A 5,375-nucleotide genomic window follows, 5' to 3' on the forward strand; every position below is an offset into this window, starting at 1 on the left:
CCCTCTGAGAACTGCTTTGGCTGCATCACACAGATTTTGGAAGGTTGTGTTTTCATTGTCATTTGTCTTGAGGTACTTCCTGATTTCTTCTTTGATTTCATCATTGACCCACTGGTTTATTGGGAGCATGTTGTTCAGTCTCCATGTATTCGTTCTTTACCCATTTTTCTTTCTGTGGTTGATTTCTAGTTTCATAACACTGTGGTAATAAAATATGCTTGAAGTCATTTCTACCCTCTTAAATGTGTTGAGGTTTGTTTTTTGACCTAGTATGTGGCCTCTCCTAGAGAACGTTCCTTGCACGCTTGAAAAGAATGTGTATTCTGTTTATTTGGGGGATGTAGTGTCCTGTAGATAGAAATTAAGTCCAAGTGGTCTATTGTGTCATTTAGGGCCTCTGTTGCCGTATTGATTTTCTGTCTGGAAGATGTGTCCATTGATGTCAGTGAGGTGTTAAAGTCTCCTAGTATTATAGTATTCCTGTTAATTTCTCCCTTTATGTCTGTAACTATTTGTTTTATATATTTAGGTGCTCCTATATTGGGTGTATATATGCTAACAAGTGTAATATCCTCTTCGTTATTGATCCCTTTATCATTATATAATGTCCTTGTTTGTCTTTATGGACTTTGTTTTGAGTCTGTTTTGTCTGATATGTGTATTGCTAACCCCGCTTTCTTGTTGTTTCCATTTGCATGAAATAGCTTTCCATCTCCTCACTTTCAATCTGTCTGTGTCTTGTGCCCTGAAGTGAGTCTCTTATAGGCAGCATATTGTAGGTTCTTGTTTTTGTTTTTGTTTTTTTATCCATTCAGCCACTCTGTCTTTTGATGGGAGCATTTAGTCCACTGATATTTAAAGTAATTATTGATAAGTATGTACTTACTGCCATTTTAAACCTTGTTTTCCAGTTGACTTTGTAGTTCTCTATATCTTTCACCTTTGCCATTTTAATTATGCTACGTCTTGGTGTCACTCTAATTGGGTTCTTCTTGTGTGGGACCCTGTGTGCTTCCTGTACCTGGATATCGGTTTTCTTCTTTAGGTTTGGGAAGTTTTCAGCCATAATTTCTTCAAATACATTTTCTATCCCCTTTTCTCTCTCCTCTTCTTCTGGTACCCCTATTATGCATATGACTGTGCACATTATGCATATGATTATGCATATTATGCATGCTTTATATTATCCTATAGATCTCATTTGTTTTCTTCATTTTTAAAAATTTGTCTTTCTGTCTGCTGTTCTGATTTGGTGATTTCCATTATTCTGTCTTCCAGATCACTTATTTATTCTTCTGCTTTGTTTAGTCTGCTATTTATTGCTTTTAGTTTGTTTTTCACCTGGGCAATTGAGTTGTCTAGTTTTGATTGATTTCTCTTTATAGTTTCTAGTTCCTTGTTGCAGTGATCTGCATTTCTATCAATAATCTTTCTTAATTTCTTTAGCCTTTTTCTTACCTCCTTTCTGAATCTGGGGTCTAGTAGACTGGTGAGGTCTCTTTCATTATTTGTTCCTTCAGGGGATTTCTCTTGTTCTTTCCATTGGGGATAGTTCCTCTGTTTTCCATTCTACTTAACTTTCTTTGTCTCTGAATTTAGGAGAAGCATGAATCTACTGTGTTCTTGAAGAGGATCCCTGTGTAGACGGTATGAGTCCAATATCTTTGGTGCAAGGGCTGGTTTTGGTGTGGGTGCTTGCCACGTATTTCCTTAAAGTGTGCTGGCCCTTGTTCCCTTGATAGGGGGTGTGTTTGAAGTTGTGTTGACCAGAGCCTGCACTGGTTGTTGGCTGGGGCCTCCTCTTTGCTCTATGGCTGTCACAGCCCTGTTGGGGCTGGGGTCTGCTTCCCAGCTGTTGGAGTAGAAGCCCTGAGGGTCAGGTTCAGTCAGGTTCCACTGCCCCTGAGCACATGCCCTGATGCAAAGGAGGTGACCACTGAAGCAAATGAGGTCCGTGTGGTCACCGCAAACCTATGTGCCTCCCGTGCAGGCATCCATGGTTGTGCTCAGAAGCAGCCCAAGGTTGCATCCCTTTCTCTGTTGTGTTCATTCCAGACTTAGTGCTGGGCTGTGGTGTGGAGTAGGCTGGTGCTGGGGGCCGGGGCCCTGTGGCTGCAGGAATTGAGGTGGTTGTGCTGCTGCCTGCAACCTGGGCTGCCTCTGTGGCAGACCTCTCCCAGGACCCGTCAGCTCCAGATCTGGCTCCAAGCTATGGTGTAGAGTGAGCGGGGCCAGTGTGCTCCCACCGTGAAATGAACGGCTGCATACTCCTGCCCAGAGCCCGTCCAACCGAGATGCAGTGCCCAGCTGCTGTGCCTTTCCGTGGCGCCATCTGGTGCACGTGCTGGCAAAGTCCACCATGGCCAGACCTGCCCCCACTGTGTGCACACTGACAATGGGCACTGTGGCAGGACCTGCCCCCACTATGTGCGGGCTGACAATGGGCTCCTTGGTTTGGCCCAGGCCATACCCCAGGCCCTCTGGGCTGTCTCCACACATCTAGATCGAGTCCTCTCCCTGGACCTGCCTACCTAAGATTCAATGCTCAGCTGCTGTGTGCATCTGTGGCCCCACCACCTTGTGTGTGCTTTGGATTGGGAAGTGCAGCAAGGCAGCAGCCGCCAGTGCCAGTCTCTCTCTGCCCTGATTGTTCGCAAGCCAGCATGCATGCACTCCTTGTGGGTAGAATTTAGGCTTTTCCAGCCCCTCCATCTATCCCGGCGGCTTTTCCAGCAGGCACGGGGGCTCCCTGGGGTAAGGGTCTGCCTATGTGTACCTTTCCTCCTTTACAGATCTCTCCCAGGGGTGCCAGGACCGTCCTCATGCCTTTGAAAATTTTTTCTGTCCTTCCTGGATATGTAGAGATATTCCTTGCAGCTTTGGTTGTGTAGGAGATCTTCTGCCAGTTTCCAGTTGGTTGTCTGCGAGAATTGCCTCACATGTAGGGGTATTTTTAATGTGTTTGTGGGGAGAGGTGAGCTCCACATACTCCTCCTCCACCATCTTGATCCCCCTCCCTATTTGAGAGACTTTGAATTGCATCAAAGTGTCCCATATAAAAACAGATACACTAGACTAAATTAGAATTTCAGAATCCAGTGATAGTCAACTATTGCAAGTGCCTGTCAGTTTTTAGAGAGCACAGGATATGCCGTGTTTGTCCAGATTTCGTGGGGAAAAAAAAGGTAGAGCATCATGTACATTTTAGATTATCATTGGACCCAAACAGGCTACATGAAGTAGATAATTCAAAAATCATCTGGTGATGTTACGGAAATGTAAAGTTCATTGATAGAACTTAGTCCTCAAAGCCTGCTTTTATTCTAAAGAAAACTGGCAAAGGTCACTCATTTACATCATATGGGAACATATCCACCAGCAGTAGATGGCAGTGTGATATCGTAACAAGAAAACAATGTGGCTGTTTATGTAAAAACCCGTCTCACACTACTCTCAAAGACTATATTTAGAATTATTTGGGGGGTGTGGCAAAAAAATAGTTACAATGAGTGGATAACAAGAGCCAAGCTAGGACCACTTCAATTCTCCCTGTCTAATAATTTTTAAAGCCTTGAACCACACTTATGTAATTTGTAAATGGTCTTCACGCGGATGGGACTTTCAAACTGTACCAGAGAATCATACCATCACAAATGACACAGTTTATGAGCAAAATCCCTGTAAGGAATCCCTGCCTTCTCGCCCCTTTCCATCCTTTGGCCTCAAAAGAAGTTTTCACTGTGGATGTAGTTTTCTGTTTCCGGGCTGTGGTAGTCCCCAAGAATGAGCTCAACCCCTAGAGCTGTTAAAATTTACACTGTGCTGGGGGAAGGGAGCACACTGAGTACTCTGACAGGGAGCACCATCTACAATTGTTTCTCTTCTTTCCCACTGCTTGACACTGACAGTAAAGTCACTTCTAGTTAATTAACGAGTTTCTTAAAGAACAAAGAAAAACATGTTTCGATTACCATTTCTATAAAGGTACAGCAATATCTGGTAAGTTCTCTTGGATAACGTTACCAGATTAAGTCAATTTTACTTTCTGAAAGTAAATTCACATAGGATCTCTACTTGAGTTGTACATATCTGTGTTTGAACCAAAAGCATTTGAGTATTTGTGTTTAATTTAGCAGCATCACAAATGTCTGTTATTCTCCTTTCCCACTTCTCTGTGTTAAACAATGCCTCTAGCACTGACCTCCAAAACAGTAATATAAAAGAAGTAAAAGTTGTTCCCAGTAAACCTTGCCAAACAACATTCAAGAAGAATAGCTTATCAGCCTGCCTCACCTAAATAGACACAGCACCTGACACATGCAGTGCCTAAACTGCCTAGCTCATATAAGCTGTGTTCATACAGGTGTTTATCCATAGCCTTAGCGTCCCTTCCCCAATGTATGTTAGAAGGAGCTGACGGGCACCCACTGGTGTAACTAAGTATATTTTTTTAATCCTAAAATAACTCCTGGAAATCATCGCAGGGAAAGAACAAATGATACGACCATTAGTTCTGACAGGAGAATATCTGACCCTTCCAAAGAAAGGTTATAATTAGAACTCCAGGGTTTGTCTTTTGGTGAAAGAAGGTGAACTCACAATCACCGTTAGTGGATTTGTCCATTACAGAAACTACAGTTGGGACAGACATCAGGTCTTGATGTCAGAGTCCATCCAGTGATTGTACACAGATGCTTCCTCAATCCATCTTGAGGTTTCATAATAGGCTCTATTGTAAACATGTGGCTCCATTTTCATACCCTGCATTTACATGTGTCCCATAAATAATTTTCCAAAATTATCTAAGTAACACCAATGTACCCAAAGAGAGTCACTCCAAAAAATCACTACTTCCTTCAGTAGGCTTAGAACTACAAACACAGTCTGTTATCCTTACCAGTATATTCAAATTTAACCATGGTGCAAAATTTGGTCTGTTGTATTTTCTTCAGGTCATTTATGTAGCCATGCCACGTTGCAGGGTGCCAGCAAAATAATCCCACTGCTTGTAGAGCATTAAGTTTGCCTAAGCCAGCAAACGAGCAAGATCACATCAGATCTATGTTGGATATACAGACAGATCTTCAGTTTTCCACACAAATCAGCAAAAGAGGCGTTTGTAAAACTGCAATTAAAAAAAACACAAACCAAAACTATATTGTATATTCTCCTTTCCCTTTCTCTGTCCTTTCTGGAAAGATGCAAACAAAATATAAGTGCAGTAATACCTAATTCCGATTCTGCTCATTTTTAACTTCTGGAATTCCGTTAAGAGCCATAAAGTCTGCAATATTTCTCTTTAGAGAAAAAGAGCCATAAAGTCTGCAACATTTCTCTTTAGAGAAAAAGAGCCATAAAGTCTGCAATATTTCTCT

The sequence above is a fragment of the Balaenoptera borealis genome (genome assembly GCF_965194805.1).
Source record: "Balaenoptera borealis genome assembly, contig: HAP1_SCAFFOLD_550, whole genome shotgun sequence".
Taxonomy (NCBI): Eukaryota; Metazoa; Chordata; class Mammalia; order Artiodactyla; family Balaenopteridae; genus Balaenoptera; species Balaenoptera borealis.